The sequence below is a fragment of the Paralichthys olivaceus genome, chromosome 20 (genome assembly GCF_024713975.1).
Source record: "Paralichthys olivaceus isolate ysfri-2021 chromosome 20, ASM2471397v2, whole genome shotgun sequence".
NCBI lineage: Eukaryota > Metazoa > Chordata > Actinopteri > Pleuronectiformes > Paralichthyidae > Paralichthys > Paralichthys olivaceus.
In genome coordinates, this window is record NC_091112.1 from 11,818,768 (window position 1) to 11,836,890 (window position 18,123).

At 41.0% G+C, this 18,123-nt stretch overlaps 1 long non-coding RNA gene across 1 annotated transcript; it reads right to left on the reverse strand.

Moving 5' to 3' along the window:
• Positions 1–12,863: 12,863 nt before the first annotated feature.
• Positions 12,864–15,928, reverse strand: LOC109631652 (uncharacterized). The gene is made up of 3 exons (XR_002202852.2): positions 15,716–15,928; positions 15,146–15,239; positions 12,864–13,064 (listed from the first exon to the last, which is right to left on the reverse strand). It is a non-coding gene; the product is annotated as an uncharacterized lncRNA (long non-coding RNA).
• Between the last annotated feature and the right edge of the window lie 2,195 nt (positions 15,929–18,123).

The following is an 18,123-nucleotide window of genomic DNA, read 5'->3' on the forward strand; positions in this document are numbered from 1 at the left end:
CTATAAGAAAATTAGTAAATTCATTTAAATGTCTGACAAAACGTCTGGATCACGAGATTTATTTTCCTTATTTTAAAATTTTACTCTTAACTTTTAAACGTCTTAACAGACTGGCACCACCAGCCGAACTTCCCTATATACACACCCCAGTTAGGGAGTTGAGATCAGCCTCTCAGCTCTTCCTGGGCCGACCTAAAGCAAGACTTATAACAAAAGGTGATCGTGCCTTCCCAGCAGCTGCCCCAAACTTATGGAACAACTTACTACTCCACATTAGATCTGCTAGATCTTTTTCTCGCTTCAAATCACTACTAAAAACATATCTGTTCGCATTGGCCTTCTCCTGAGTAAGTTTTCATCCCAGCTGACTTTATTTTATTTTATTATGTATCTTATATTTTACTTTATTTAAAAAATGTATCATTCTACTTTCTCTCTCATTCTATTTTTATCCTGATGTCTTATCTGTTGTACCTTTTATTGTGCAGCACTTTGGTCAACCAAGTTGTTTTAAATGTGCTATATAAATAAATTTGACATTGACATTTTCTATTCTTCACCTCTTTATATAAAGTAATTGTCATTTACTGATAAATACTAGTTTCTCTTTACTATGGATGTGACCAAATTGGAAACACCCATAGATATAATTCCCCTAATATATGTATTCCTCCCTGGGATATTGGTGACAATGTAAAAAAAAAAAACATTCTACATCGCAATGTTAAAAATTTCCTCGATCAATGCCTTTGCACCAATATACTCTCATAATCCTCCCATAGTGGATCACTGGACCACCTCCCTTTTTGAAAATTCCCTATCATGGTCAACAGTGAATGTGCTCCAGGACTTGATTATAGCTGCTTTGACATAACTGTGTAATGGTTTTCTTCCTCCATCAGCATCAAAGTTCTTTTCAAAGTTTTTTTTCTATAATATTCATGCTGAGCCTGAGAATTGTTATTTGTGTGGATTTATTCTTATGCACATCGAGTCTCTAATGTACTAAGGAACATAGGTCTGTAGACACGAGTATAAAAGCCTTAGTTCTTTCCTCACTTTTCACTTTTCCGGCCCCTCTGTGCTTTGTGCTAGGAGGGAAAAAGGTGCAGAGAGAATTTCATGACTACAAAAGCGAAGGTTAACATTACTCACAGCATAAAAACAATTTAAAAGGGAGCAAAAGGGCTCTAATGGCCCGACAGTCTTCAAAGAAAATGTATTTTGCACTCAGAATAATTCATAGCTTTTTGCTGGTGGCTTTTCAGCTTCCCGGAGACCCAGCATGAACCACTGTATTTTTCCCAGCAGGCTCTCTGCTCCTCGCAAAATGGCCTTCGCCGGGGCATACCTCACATCTCCTCCAAATATTGACAGCGCAGAGTCCATCGCTTATTGGAAAAATGTCTGTAAGTAATGTTTTATCAGCAGATGCAATCTCAACACCTGTATTTTCTTCTGTCATATAATAATATTTGACGATATTAATGATTTGATCCCGTGACATTTTATTTCCCATCACTGTCAATCTGCCAGAAAACAACTCACTTACCTGTGGCATTTAGTGTGGGAAACCTGCAGCAGCATTCACTTGGCTCTTTTGAATTATTCATGAACTGCGAAATTTACTTGAGGCAGATAAACTACAGTGTGTTGCGACTTTGACATGAAACTCTTGACTGTTTACATGAAAAATCCTTCAAAATGTACACTGGGAGAGGATTTTGCTCGTCGTGCGCCTGGAGCAGCACTTAAGCCTCTATTTTTAGCAATCAACAGTGATGCTGTCGGTCGCCACAATAAGTGGGTAATAATGATAAACCTGGCGACCTTTGAACTTCCATGGCCTGAGGCGTCTCCTGCCGCGTCCCCAAGGGCCCACGCGTCCTGACAGTTTGAGCAACGAGTGGCGGGCGGCTGTCTCAATCTGCCTCCTCCTATTTTTAAACGCACGCTAAACACAACGCTTCCAAAATGGGCCAGAGCTCTAAACAAATGATTAATAGGGCACTTAGGGTCTCCCCGCTGACCAGCATGTCCCTATTAACAGCCAATAATGGAGGCCCTCGAGGTCAAAGGTTTAAAGACTTTCTAATAAAAGTAACACAGACATGGGGATGTGTTTTGCAGGAGAAAAAGTTGTGTCTCAGTTTGAAATGCTGACAAGTTAATAATCCCTTCTCAAATGGCCCTACCGCAGTAAAATGGCCAGTTTGTTCTTACTTTTATTGCTATCATCTGTCACTCACTCACATCTTTCTCTTTTTTTTTCTTGCCTCTTCTTATGGGGACTCAAAGAGCCTAAGCAGCTTCATACAGTAATGTTCTCGCTTTGGCTTTGTTCTCTTTTCTTTTTTGGTTGAATGTAATTTCTTATTGTATTTTTTAGGAAGTAAAAGCTTAATAGAATCCAAAAAAGATGTATTCATGACATGGTAATGAGATTCAAATTTGAAAGACATTTTTGACCTGAAAAAAGGAGGAGGTCGCTCGTGGCAGTGGCTTTGTCCTGTTTTCCACTGCTCAGGAATACTTCCGCTCTCACTGTCGACTGATGCAAAGCCGGAAAATATCAGAGGAATGTATTGATCTATCACGTAGAGTCAGAATTGGGTGAATAATGCCACTTTATATATTCTGTTTATAACTTTAAATGGTGATATGCTGTTGTTGGCGTCAATCCTGTATACACCCTCCTGCTGCCATAAATACTGCTGTTGAAAATAATATGCAACAAATAGTCTTCTTTCTCCTGTTTGGGTAAAAAAAATATTGGAGACATTGTAGTTTTGGTGCTCTGAGCTGTTTTGGGGAAAAAATGTTTTTAATGAAATGCAATTTTTTAACATTTTGAGTTTGGTGCCATTAGTGCCTCGGATAAAGCAGAGTTGTCAGGAAGTACAGAAATTGATTACAACTTTGTTAACTCTGACACACCAACAAACAGGAAAGGGCAAAAACATAACCTCTTTGTTTGTTTGTCAGCACTCAGCAGGATTAGGCAACAACTAAAAAACTTGGTGGAAGGATGGGACATGGACCAAAGGCCATGGAACTGTTTTGTAAGAAATAGTTGACAATAAGATGAAAAACTAAGTCAGACTAATTCATTACACATCAGATGAAACATGCACTTTTGCTAATACATTTTAAATACTACAGAATTCAAAATTTCATCAAATCCACCCTTAGACAAAAAGACAAAATTACTTTTTATGACCCCATATTATGTGTTTAACTCAGTGGGCACACATATTAGAGCTTTTCTTTAAAAGTAAAATAATCTAAAAGTGGAGATTAGTGGGTATTTTTTTTGTCAGATTAGCTGTTCCGAGGCCTTTATTAGTGATGCCTCTAAGCATCATATTTAGATTTTCACAATTTCAGCTGAGTCAGACCTGTCTTGCATGAGAAGTTAGATGTCTCGCTCAAGGACACATCAGCAGGACACATGGCTGCTGACCGGCACAGTAACTTCCAACCTGCAACCACTTGATTATAACCACTTTTCTTTCCCTCTAATCAGAGATTAAAACACCCATTGTGCAATGACAAAAACCTTACACTTGCCAAAATGAAAATGTTCTATAACGTAGAAGAGTCACCAAAACCACACAGTAGGCAAACTGCCTGGATGGTGTGGGATGACTGAAGACTGAATCTGTTTTGCATAAAAGACAAAAAGGTGGCGAGAAATTATGGTAGAAAACAGAGAGGTGGAGCCCTTCTTATAAAGTCACCCTTCTCATCCGTAAAATATTGTGTACTCAGAAAGGCACATTTTGACATTTTGTTGTGCTAATACACAGAGGCTATTCAGTCCACTCTTCATAGGGAGCCTATCTGCAAGACAGAGTTCTCTCTGCATGCATATTCTCTGCGGCCTGTCTACAGACAAAACAATGCCTCTTATAGTCCACTTTCATTTCTCCAATCAGTCGGTTGTCAAACACTATCCTTAGTCATCATACATAATATGCACTGCATTAAAGTGGCATTCTCGTAAACACCATATCTGTAATAGAGTGTGACAAGCTGCCTTTGTTTACACCATAATAACTGGGTGTTTGAATAACTTCTCAATGACTTTAAGTAACCAGCCAGACTCACTCTGCTTCCATTCAGCCCTGCGCTTGGATAACCCGGGCTGACGTTTGGCACAGAGTGGACCGCGCGTTATACCAAGCAGTGTCGAGCAGAGGGGACGCCACTTCAGTCGCTTCACCTGGGACACGGGAGGGCATTTCCTGTGCGCACACACACATTTCGGATGCTGTGTGTATCCGCTTGTCTCATTATGCAGATTTTGACGTGGGCATCCATAAACATGTGGGACAGTTACACACACATACACACACACGTTTTATTTGAAGCACCAACTTTGCTTCCTCTGCACACCCTCCCTCTTTTCCATCTGCCGTGAAACCCTCCTAAACCTCAAGGCGGCCTGTCTCCCCCGTAGCTTCTGAATGAATCTGTTTAGTATCTTTCAGTTCAGATGAAGCGCTACACTAACCATGCTTAAGGGCATCTGGGATGGGCGGCGGGCCTGGCGGGGTGGGGGGGGTGCGGTGGGTTGGATGTGAGCTTTTGAGATGGTCCAGACAGGCCAGCTCTTCATTTTCACAACAACAAGGACCCACACTGAAGCATGCTCATACCCTGCAACCAGAGAGGGCACAGGGGTCCTCCAGCCTGCCTGGGTCGGGATAAATGAACCCAGATGCTTCCCTCCGCTTACGCAGAGCAACCAGGCTGAGGAAATGAGGGCGGGGGAGTAGGTGGTAGAAACAGGAAAAAGAGGAGGCTTAACTCTTTTTATTCCCCTTCTTCTTCCCCTGGTTGAGGCAGTTGTCTGTCAGATTCCTGCGCTTTCTCATAACCACTGATCACAGAGGCCTCATGTGCACGGAGCATTGTAGGAACTGATTAAGGGGGAGTTTGTGTTTGAAGGAGAATGTGAACAGCAGCAAATCTTTAAGTCCTTTCCTGTTCCTCTTCCTGTCAAGCTGCCACCTGGACTGAGAGTGAAGGAGGGATCCAGAGGAAGGGATGGTTGTGTTTGTCTAAATGACTTAATTGAAGTTCAAGTTGGTGCAGGAAGTTTTAGACCGTAACACAAATTGTGTGATTAAATGTTTTTGAATGATTTATTCTATATGTGGGTTTAGGTATCGATCCCTGCACCTTATCTAAGACTGAGCCTCTCTAAAACCACAGTGTTAATTTCATCCCTCAGTTTTGTACAGATCAAACAAACACAATATAAAAAGTTTCACAGGTGTTTTTGTGACATTTGGACGGAGCCACGTTAGCGGTTTCCCCATTCAGTATGTGTGCTATGAGCTAAGCTAGAGAGTGGTGTCATTCTTTTCAACTCTCTGGGCAACAAAGAAATCTGCCAAAATGTCAAACTATTCCTTTAAGACAACAATGTTTGTCTGGTGCCACTCATGAACATCACTGCATCATCAAGTATAAATCCTTCAAATATAGTTTAACAATAACAATAAGATGTGATGATTGATGCTGTGATACAGATATTTCTGTATCCTTTTCTTGGCTGACTTTGTCTTCAGCCGTTTTCAGAGGGAAAAATGCCGGGACCCAATTCTCTGGACATTTTTCAGGGCTTTGCCTCTCACACATGAAGAGTTCAGTGGGAGATTGTGTGGTTCAGACATGTTTAACAACAGGAAAATATCCAGTACATACGGGTACCAAGCATGCAGGAGGCAGGACGTGACGTATAAATTCTGCTCAGTGATTTTTATTTTATTATTTACAGCGCATCTGCACTGGTGTCTTTCCAAGTTGACATCTTCGTCTCTGTATTCTACTTGTCTGACAGTCCTTTTTCATCCAGAGATATTTGTATTCTTCCTGTTTTGCATCCTATGCATGTTATAAACGTTATCAACATGCCCAATCGCTTTCAGGACATGTTCTTGCGTTTTTTTCCCCACTATATATTACTAGAGGACTAGCAGGAATTGTTCCAGAAAATGTCTGGAGCAACTGATACAGACAAAAAAACCATCTGCACAAAAACACCAGAATGCAGACGCATTTATTGTCCTTTTTTGTTGCAATAGCGCTTCAAAGCATCTTCTCCACTGCAGACTGTGGAACGTTTCTCACCAGGGACCTCAGGAGTAACCTGTGTCACTCCCAATCTACCAGGCTCTCCTGATGCCATCCAGATGCCCCATCCTGAAACACACACCGGCCTCTTTGTTTGCTCCACTTGAGGTTTGGGAGCCTTTTTTTTCTTTTTTTTTTTACCCACACTGGACATGCACTGACACATATACAGATGCACACACAGTCGCATCGATTCACGAGTATACAGACCGATACAGACACACACTTTCAAACCAACACAGATGTTCGGATACCCTGCAAGCTCACCCACACGCCCACGCTCACAAATCACCCCCTGTCTGAGGTAGATGCAGAAATGGGAAATAAACGACAAATTTCCTATTTCGTTTCGCAAAGTCTCGCCTGTTTTAGCTCACTCCTAACCTACCTTGCCACGTCGGAAGACCAGGAGTTAAATTAAAGAGGACTACATTTCCTGAAATGAAATAACTGTCAACTCAGCTTTGCACCATCATCTCAGAAGAGTGCAAGAGAAGAAGTCTCTCCATTCTGTTTTTGCCAACTGAGCAGGAAACAGCCTTAGAACTATCAAAGGCAGCAGCAAAAAAAAAAGGCATCGCTCCAAAAATGAATTATGAAATAAAAGTGACGTTGTTTCAGTCTGTGTTTGATCTTAGAACTGTTGTAGTGAGACAGCAGTATGTAGCTCCTGTATATGTCAGCATGGCCATTAGGAAGTGTTGACATCTATCTGATTAGGATGACAAAACACCAAGCACCTGTGTGAGTGTGTGTGTCCTTCCTTTACCAAATGTCAAGTGTAGTGTATAAGTGCTTGTATTAATGTGTTGTCTGTGCATGTGTAGTTACACTTTGCCTATGGGTGTTCTTGTACATTTGAGTGAAAGTGATTCTGTTGCATTTCTGTTTTTGCACATCTGTGTGTGGATGACAGGGTGCATGCCTGCGTGGTGTGCTGGCCGGCCGTCCTGCCTTGAGGGGAGATAAATGGCTGAGTGTTGTTGTCCAGAGTGCAGACACTCAGACAGCCGCTCACACATGATTAATTGTTTCCTTGTTGGGACTGGGACCAGTTGACTGTGTCTGGGCCAAGGCCTCCCACCCAGACGTGCGTGTGTGAGGGAGCGAGAAAGCGAGTGACGAAAGGCAAAGACAGTAAAAGAGAGAGGGAGAAAATATTGCGTCCTCTTTTATGAGTTTGTCTGTCATTGCACTCTCTCTTCTAACATGTGCTATTGTTTTGAACACGGCCACACAGTGAAGTGGTGACGTTCTCGGGTGGATGCAGTGAAGATGATCGATGTGAACCAGGGGAGTGAATTTGTCCTGCAGGCTTTGTTATGTTCACTTGAATTGAATTGCACAATGTTAAAGGTCTTTAATGGACTTTTTCCTGTGATTGTTTCCCTCCCTCGCGTGGCTATGATGCAGATACCGCAGCGTGTAATTAACCATGTTCTAATTACTTGATCCAAGTGAGGAAGTTCTAGCTATTGCCTTGAATCATGCAGGTTGCACATTGATTTCTCATAGGTCAATACTGCTCAGGTTGATTTACAGTGATGCTGGGTTTCATGGAAGTGCATGAGTGAGCCTGATGATTGATTAATTACAATTATCAGGGGCCTGATAATTCACCAGAGATGATAACACCATCAAGCATGCTTTATTGCTCTGATGGAAAAAGCCTCTCCGGTGTCTAAATGGTCCCCTCTGTTAATTTCTCTTCCTTCGCTGTCCAATGCTTTTAAGTGCAGCAGGACAGGTGGGTGGTTGATCCAGTGTGTTCAAATATCAGAGGCTTGGGAGTGGATGAGGGGGTAAAAATCCAGGAGTGAGAATAGACAACAAACTCCCTAATTGCCAGGTATCTTGGGCATACGGGAAGGAAACGCAGCAGGGGGTGTTGTTGCCGCAGACGTCACAGTTAAAAACACGGTGCCATCCTCGCAGGGCCGTTCGGCTCGGTTGCACATTGTGGTTTAATGATAGCATGGAGATGACTCACATGCAGCACTGATTCACTTTACATTAGACCCTTAATCACAGCAGCCCCCCCATTGTGTTGGTAAAAGTACTGGACTCCACAAAGACTGTGTTAAAAAGATGCAAACATTTACTCAGGGAGAGTTGTGTCCCCCCCCACACACACACACCTTTCCATCGTGTCCATTTAAACTATTTGGAAAAATGTTTTTGGAGCCAGAGTATACGCTGTAGCAATCAGGGATGGTTGCCGTAGTAACGACAGGTCAGTCAAGTCAATCATGATGTTTCACCGGTTTTCATCAGACCTGATAACTAATTAAAATCAAACCAAACAAAAATGAACATACATCAGTGTTTGGTCCATATCCCATTGGCTAAAATCGAGGAGGCAGGATGCGTGACCTATACAGCAGACCAGACTTGTGGTCTTCTGGTCTAAACTACTATGCACCTTATTTTCTGTGCATTTTTTTGTGCTTTTGTGAAATCATACATTTATATGTCCAAGACCTGCAGGATGGATCGTGTCATAAACAGCCCAGCTGAAACGGGGCACTCATAATCCGTCCTGACATCAAACTAGAATCGTGTTTTCATAGTGACTTAAGCACCAGGGATAGCGTTAAACTGAAACATACCCATCTGTTTCTTTCTGTGTGCCAACATGTCAGATCGGTTTAAATTCCAGGCAGGTTTAAGTGACAGTGAGGCCGCTGCGTGATCCCATACCGTCTGAACTATCCAGTGTCATGTTCACATGCTCAGATGAGTTTCTCCTCATTTTCAGATGAGATTTGATGACGCCAGAAAAACACAGAAATTTCAGTGCAAAGCATGAAATATAGTATGAATATTGTATCTGTGAGTTGTGTAACTAGGTGGAGTAAAACCTTTTCCATTTCATGTATTTATGTTACCCTTCAACCACAAGTATGAAATTTTGGGTCCAAGTATGGAGCTTGATGCTCAGTGTGGAGGAGTGTTTGGGTTTCTACAGATCAAAGTGAGAGTACTGTCAGTTTATGCTTTTTTCTGGATTTTGGAGATTGGATTGATGTGTGAAGAATCTACATTGACAAATCATAAACACAGCCTCAATCACACAAGTAAAGGTACAGAAACAGCTTAACATCTTGGTTATCATGCTTATTAGCCAACTGATGGAAAGATTGAAGATTGATACAACACAATTTGTATCCAGGACATTTTGGTTTCATTTCTAGATAGTGGTAGGAAGTAGAAAAATGTGTTGGCCATTTTTATATACACTCTATAGCGCAGTGTGTATGCTAGGCTAAGCTAAATTAAGCGAACCGTCAGGTGGCAGTAGCCCAGAATGACTGAATACTGAATGACCTCTGATCTTCTGACTCATCACAATATTTTCATGCAACCTGATAAGGAAGGAAACAAACCGTTCAATGCATTATTCCTTACATTTAAATGTATAGGTGTAATATCAGCGTGATTCAATTTTGCACATCACCACATATACTTTATATAGAGGTTCAGAATGGGATTTCACTGTGAACAATACATGATTGGTTTAATTTTTAGGTTTCTTCTGATCCCATAGAAAAAGGGGGGAACCCATTGAAGACAACACAGGATCATTTTGATGAGGATGAATGGGGCTGAAAAACTAGCCTGTGGTCAATCCACACTGGTTAATTGAGGCAGTTAGGGGAGAACAGACTTAAAAGCCCCAGTCCTCCTTGACACTGACGGCTGTCCTATAAGGGGATCTCAGGTCTTTTGAGAGGGCACTCGACAGCGTCCTTTGGGGCTGTTTCACCTACCACAATAAACAGGCAGCCCTTTGTCACCGGGAGCAGGGGGGTCTGGAGGGGTGCTCCTCGTTATTATTTTCTAAAGTAATTATACCTTATTATCTGTGTTTACTTTAGCGGGGGTGCTAGTGTGCAGGTGTGGGCCATTCGGCGGTGGGGTTGGCAGTCTCACTGGTGAACGCACCCCTGAGTGTCTTTTTTTTTTTTTTTTAACTCTCTCCCCTCCATCTTTACTTGGAGGTTTTTGGGGGGCTTTGGTAGAAGTATTGTAGCCCCTCTGCTAATTTCAGCCCAACAAAAGGAACGTGCAATTAGGGCTATTATAGTAGCAGCTGCATGCTTCCTAGCTGTGCAGTGACAGCTTCATCTTCACCCCGGCTCAGCGGTGAACGGAATGGAGAGGGGAGATGCAGAGAGAGCAGGGCCTGCAGCAGCGGGGAGAGAGCTGGAACGGTCACAGTAGCCTCCAGTGTGTGCAGAATAAAACGGAATATGCTGCCTGGGAGGCTGGTGTGTTTCTTCAGTGAAGACACAGCAGGGACTCTCGCCCACAGGCTCGTGGGCCTTGAGAACAATGGATCTGCCATCTCCCAACATGAAGTATTATGAAATGGTGCTCGCCGCAGTTCCATTGACTGCTCTGCCGCACCGAGTCATGTGGTCTTTGAGCTGCGTGGGCCGAAGGAGAACGATTTGCAAATAAGAAAATGCTTTTCAAGGAATTCAGGCTTTCAGAAGGACAGAAGTTGCCGGATTCTGTTGTTCCCATGACTGACAAAGACAATAATCTGGTGAAAGTGTGACGTGTGTCTTGGATTTCTGTCTGAAGATCAAACTTCCTTTCGCTGACAAAAGGACACTGAACTGCCATTTAATAAGGAATAATCCACTGTTACCACACATAAGATTTCAAAATATACACGCAAATTTTTATTCAGTTCTCCCTCAATTGAGGTGGTCAATACATGGCGAGCTGAATCATGTGGGTCACAAAGCAACAACAAAAATGCCTGGCCAAATTGAAGTCATTACTACATGGGTTCAAAGAACAAGGGGAGACACTGAAAAGGATGGCGATCGTGTGAGGCTCAATACTGAGGGCCCATCGAGGCCCTTGCGGCGTCAAACACAAGGGACCAATCTTACGCTTTCAGCACAAACAAAATGGTCACAGGTCCTCCTCTGTTGCTCTCACTTACCGATTCTCTCACTTCACTGACTTTGCAACCCTCAGAATAATCATCTGGCCCAGGGCCCTAGGTTCTAGGGACATAAATAGGCCTTAGTGTCCCATATGGATGAGTCAGATCAGATCACTTATTTCCTGCAGCGCTGGAGAAATGTTTATTTTCTTTATTGACACATATATAAGTGGGAACCCAGAGCATCGTCTCTCAAACGCAATCGAGACTGTGCACTCAGGAGAGCTGTTGGGCTGTAATATGCAGCTGATTGGGATAATAACCAGTGGTAAACAGGGATTCTGTGTTTTCCCAGAAGAGATCGAGAGACTGTCAGATGCTTGTCAGCATGCTTTCAGTTGCCAACAGTTAAATGCAAGACCTGGGCAAACAGATTTCCACTCCTTACTTTTCCAGCCTTTAATGCCAAAATCTGAGCACAACACTTTGAAGTGCAGAACAGCTCTTTCCAAATACTAACGTGCAAAACAGCAAACAGTGAACAAGCACCACAAGGGGAGAACACAGGAACCTGGAATGAAAGGCCACACACAGGCACAAGGGAGGGATGGAGTCATATTCTAACAGAAATTATCAGCCTCATAAGAAGCAATACTTACATAAAAGCCATATTGTATTACATTCTACTGTATAATGTTAGAACGCATCATTCAAATAATGATTCATATGAATCAATCTTTTTGTTGTATCATAAATTAAAATATTTGTAATGTTAAAAGAAACTGTTCAGATCTGGCTTGGGGTGTTCCACCCTTAACATGCAGGAAGTAGTGTGAAAGGAAAGACAACTCAGTAAAAATTATTAGGTTAAGGAAACTAGTAAATATATAGACATTTTATTTTTGTCTCATAATTTATGGATAGATAATAAAGACCCCTTATTTGAATTTGGAAAGCACGTTAAATGTCTCCTCTTGCTTCTTCATAAGATGCATAACTTTAACAGTGTATAAACATTTATGTGAAGCTGACATTTAGGCTTTAATGTATTTTGCATATACTTCACAAATTGGATGAATTTAACACATTTATATATAAATGTGTCAAATTGATGTAAGTTGCACAAAAATGGAAAAACTTATGTATAAATATTGTGCTTGATTACTGTACATAAAGTATTTAAGTTACTCTCTTCTACAGGAGGAAGATATTTGTTGTTTTCAGTCTGGAAACTGCTTTCGTAGCATTGGCCTTACTGGCATCCATTTCACCTCATTAGGACCCTGGGACTGAGAGTCGACAAAACACTGAGAGAAATCATTTTGCCAGGGGAGTGTGGAGGGGATAAATTGGCCTCTGGTTCAGTACGAGAGTCCCCACTGTGCCAAGCGGAAGAGAAGGGCCTAGCTGGCAGTAGGGGCAGGCCCAGGCAAGGCAGGCTGGGAGACCGCATGCTGAGACCCCCTCCCTGCCTCTGACAAACACGGCAGTGGATAATCTCTCCTTCAGGGACTCAGCCCAGCACCGTGGGGCTGAGAGGAAAGGGGGATGTCATACAGCACAGGGCAAAGGAGCTGCCTTGTGTGTTGCATGCATCACAAGTACTTCCACCGTGCACGTCTAACATAAGAGCTTGTGCATACTTTGTCTTCTTCTCGCATGGATATATAACATTGACAGATTCAATAAACGGAGGCATACATGAATATATGGTTGCTGCAATATGATCAAAACAGAAGCTCTTAAACTTGAGCAATATCATGAAAAATGAATTTCATAAACATCGTTTGTTTGTCAGTTAAACACTCAAATGAACTTGTATCTCCAAACTGTTTATTTTTATCCATATTTCTTACAAAAAAGAAACAAATTCACGTAGTCGAATATCTTCCGGTGACGTGGGGTCTACCGGTTATATTCAAATAGAAATGTCCATATCCATTGTCATCGTATACAGAGAGGCCACGTCAGCCGCTATGATGTCTCCATTTTGTAACCATGTTTTTCCAGCTCGGCTCTGCAGGGAGGAAAAAGAAAATAGAAAAATCAAGTCAGTAGAGATGATTACAGGTGGGTGGCTGAAGCATAAGTACCCTCTATTGATTGTAAGAACCATTAAGAGATGGGAGTGAAAAAAATATATAAATATTGCATAATCTGTGCAGCTATGGATTTGATGATTACATGTATATGGGAGCTGTGTGCCCTTTAACAATAATGATATCTTTAAGAAATAACTTAATGGCATATCTGTCATAATTGACCAAAATAAAACAATAGCATATTACTGTCTGGAGAGTACTCAAATAAAAACAGACCAGCCACTTTTCTATCAAGTTATTGATTATTCAATAAGAGTGAGAGTTAAAGCTTTAAAGCAGAACAGATCCAATATGAAACTTTGATATATAAAGGCAAGTAAAGGAGGACATTTGTAATTTCCTCTGTATTTATCTTAAAGACAGGATCTCGTCTTCATTACAGTTAGAAACAATTTATTTTAACCAGTAACACAAAGATCATTGAATTGTCCTTGTGATTAATGAATATATTATTCAAGTATTAGTGTATATTGAAAAATGTATTCGGACCCCTCAATTTATGACAAACTAATCAAAGTCATGAATTAATAAAGTTCAATCAATGTTCAGTAAAGTTAAAAACAACCTAAAAGCTTAAAATTCACCCGAACAGGTCAACATCCATGACACAACCATTTGTAAATAACACTGCATGGTTGCATGATGGAAGCTGCTGCTCTCCTTAACAAACTTTAGTGAGGCCTGAAGTTTGCTGAAGAAACCTCAACACTCCAGGAACAGTGTTTTCTGACTGACGATACAAAAGCTGAATTTTCCATGAGAAGAGCAGCTCTACATATTGGGTAAAAAAGTGCACTTTGTTACCGAGGAAAAAGCATCATGACACTGAAGTAGAGCAGAGGAAGAGTCATGATTTGAGGCTGCATTTCTGCCTTTGGGCCTGAAAAGCTCTACGTCATCAAGAGGAAAGTAATTCTAGTAATTCTCAAGTTTATATTGGAATGATACAGAAAGTCAGTTGATGTTCTAAACGTTGTTGGCCCCTTCTTTCATTTAGTGATTATCAATACTAATATTTATTGAATAAGTAGTAACAATCTTGCATTCTGGTTTGCGTTACAATTCATTATTTTCTTTTCTTCCTGTGACTGAGCCTGCACCAGCTGACCCAGGAGAAGCACCGCTGTGTACGGAGATCTTAACCTTTCATTAAATCAAGTTTAATTCTATTGGCCCAGTCAGAGAACAGACCTTTACCCAGTAGAGACGCTGTGGAATGAGCTCAGGGAGCTGTTCACTTCAGACGTCTTAAAAATATGATTGAACTGTACTGAAGGGAGAAACATTGTCCTGAACATTGTGTACTTCTGACACACAACATAAAAGTGCTTGTTAGATGTTAGAGCTGCTAAATTAGGTTCTAGTCAGTTATTTCCTCCACGTTGTCCCATCAGCATCATGAATGTTTCAGGAATAGATTTCATTCATCATAAAAGATTATAATTGTGCATTCTGAGCGTAAGCATGTTGTGGTTGTCCATTCTTCTGATTAAGTGAAATTTCCTATAAACATTTAATAAAAATGTGCATGAAATTAGGAAGCCAAATTGGTGAAACCAACTTCTCTTACTCAAGATACAAGGATAATTGCATTATTCTCCAAACATTTTCTATTTCTATTAAGCAAGTATATGTGCACAGATTTACAATATATGTGATATATTCACTACATTCACCAGTTTGAAGGCATCTGACTGCTCCTGAAAACATTATTTATACAAAAATCAAACCTCACAATAAAAATGATCAAAAAGTATAAACTTGTGAATATTCCTTCAACTGCAAAATAATAACAAATAGTATCAAGCTATCTCCGAGTGTTGGTCAAAGGAATACAGTTGTGAAATGGAGGCTTGAGCACAACAGCTCATGATCAGTATAAACAGTATAAACACACTAGTTTGTTATTCCTCGCTCATGTTGACACTCGTTCAAAACAACTGTGATTGAGACACACCACACCGAACGTGGTTCGTCGAGTTGTTGGTTTTCTTACCTCAGCTGATTTGAGAAATCATCTTCTACGTTGTCATCGTCCCAGTTGTCTTCCCAAACGTGAGCATCTTCATCTTCATCCAGCCCCGTCCAATCTTTAGCACACGTAGAAGAAACAACGTTATACAACGACACACACACATCCTCTGTGTAACCAGCAGTATTTTCATTCTCAAACACGGCACATCAGTCTCAAACAACACAGAGGAAGCCTTCTTAATTTGTTTACCTGAGCTGCTAACGCCTCAGACTGTTAGCTATGTTACCACTATGCTAGATAGCTAGCAGCCGTTAGCTAAAGAAGCGGACGAACATACGCAGGACGAGAGGACGAACTGTTCACGATTCAAATACAAGTACTGACACTTTGAGTGAGTGGAGCCTCGTGCTATCAATACGCTCAGGTGGTTAAAGCAGCGGACTGTGGTCACCGATAAGTTCGCTAGCTAATGCTAATGCTAGCTCGGCCACAGCTAGCTGAGTCACTGCTGCAGGGCCCAGCACTGAAAACTGCCTCAGTTCGCTCACAGGACGTAAACAAGACAACAACAACAACATGTGTATAATTTACCCTCTGCTGGGAACTCTTCAAACTCATCGTCCTCCTCCAGTAAACCCAGGTCCACGGTCTGCTTCTTCTCCGACATGTTGGCGCTGCTGTCTGAGTGTTGCTGTTGTGAGTGAATGAATGGCTCTGTCCTACCTTACGCCTGCTACGTCAGAGATGTTCGAGCATGTGGAGGTTGCGTAAACTGCGCACGAAAGCACAGCAGTAACAGCAGCCACTGTTAAGAGGATCATTTCTACGGTGGCCGAGAGCGCGCAATGCACTGCAAATTAAGAAAACACATGCAAGTAGAAAAACACACGAGCAAATGAACCCCCCCAGCAGTTTTTGTAGGGCATGTGTGGTTGTTTTCTTAATTTGCATGTTTTTTTTATTCTATTTGCTTGTGTTTTCTTAGCATTGCAGATTAACTTACTGTGGTTGCATTAGTGTACACGTGCACTGACCTACACACAGTAAAGAACCCACATTCACTGCTCAGACAGCACTGACACTCACAGACACACACAAACACAAATCTATCAAGTTAAATAAAATGTAAAATGTTTCAAATAGTGCAGCGCAAGAGCTTTACTTGGTTAATGTAAATACACAAACAATTTATTTACGTTAGTTTAATTCAAATCACATTTATTTTATAGCATGTTAAAAACAACAAGGAAAAGCAATGTAAGACAAACTAAAAATAAAATTGTTTAAATTGCACACCATTTCTTTCATAGTGGTTGGATTATTGCACAGAGTAACTTGACACTGGTAAATATAAAATAAAGGGCTTGAGTGATAAAACATTATTACACAAAAAAGCCACATTTTAGAAGTTTATGACTATATGTGTCTGTCTGTGTGTGGTCAGCAGTTCATCAGTCATCAGGCCAGTATATATTTGTACTGTTAAAGGGAAATGAGTGGTCTCAAGCTGTGTAAAGGCTTTTTAAACTCTTGTTCCCTTTACAGCTTGAAATAAGTTACTGCATTATTAATTTGTGTTGTTATTTTCATAACTAAAGCAACAATATCAATAAATTGACATCAGTAAGATTAAGTCAAATACAGATTAAGACTGACTGTCTCACCAGCACATCCCCTTCAACTAGGACCATGAGTTAACTCGGCTGCACTTTGGAACACAGAGGGAGAAGCAGCTCACCTGCAGAGTTCCCCCGGTTCCTCCTGTTAGATGTTGTGCTGTTCTCTCTGGAGCAAAACTCTTTAAACTTAAAATAAATAATGATGTGAAATTTACTTTTATAATTATCAATACATTGACTAATATGAAAGTTTTTATGTAGGTATAATTTTTGGCCATATCTTCCAGTTTTAATCTGTACACAAATTTGCATGCCAACATGTCTGCTTGTGCATACAGTTCACAGCACTGACGCTGCACATCATTATTATCATCATCATGACTGTAATTATCACCATATAAATTGTTCCTAATGATGTGAGCCAAATATTTACTTTGTTACTTACTTGGTTGGCCATAAAGAATGAGAGGAAGTTTGATTTCCCTGCATAAATTTGGCTGTAACTTTAAGAATAAAAATAAAAAAGCATTAAAAGGACTAAAATATTTCCTGGAGTCCATGGCCTTGTAAAGTTTGGGTATTTGTATGACTGTTTTACCTTTTTGTTCAACATGAAGGCATTTTTAAAAACTATGCAGACTAGATCCTGATCAGTGCGGTGCTTTACAGATAAAACCAGAACTACTGGAAAGCATGTGTTTGCTTGTTTCCCAGTTTCCAGCACGGTCGGTTTTCAATAACAGTGGTTTGACATTGAAAGTGTGGAGCAATGCTTAGAAAACACTTGTGAATATTTTGGATAACAGAGCACTCTTTCTCTCTGCCTCTCCGAAGTTTCTCTCCCGTATGTTTCCCTCTTTCCCAGACACAGTCTCTCTCTCTCTCTCTCTCTCTCTTTCTCTCTTTCTGTGACACCACCACAAAAGCCCCTCGCTTTCCTCAAAACATATGCACTAAAGTCAAGCAAATTTCACTGAAGATTTTTCATTTAGGAGCAAATGCACAACGCAACCCATGTGGCCTGCTCGAATAATGAAGCGTTAGCCACAGCTTAGGATGTATTTTAGATAAATGAGAGTGCACTTCTACCACAAAACCACTCGCACCACAATGAAAATTGCTCTGCAGCTGTCATACGTTGACAGACGGAGCAAACCTCAACTTAGGCCCTGCATACTTATTCTATTTTCAAATTATTTTGTAATCGCCCTAAGCCTCTACACATGACAATGCCACAACATTCGCAGGAAAGAGGAACAAGACTTGGAGGGAGAGAGAGGGCAGGAAGTAAATACCACTCTGTGTAAATGTTCTGATTCCATTTGATTTTGTAGAAACATGCACAACAATTGGTTTTAATTGAAAGAGGACCCTGCACAC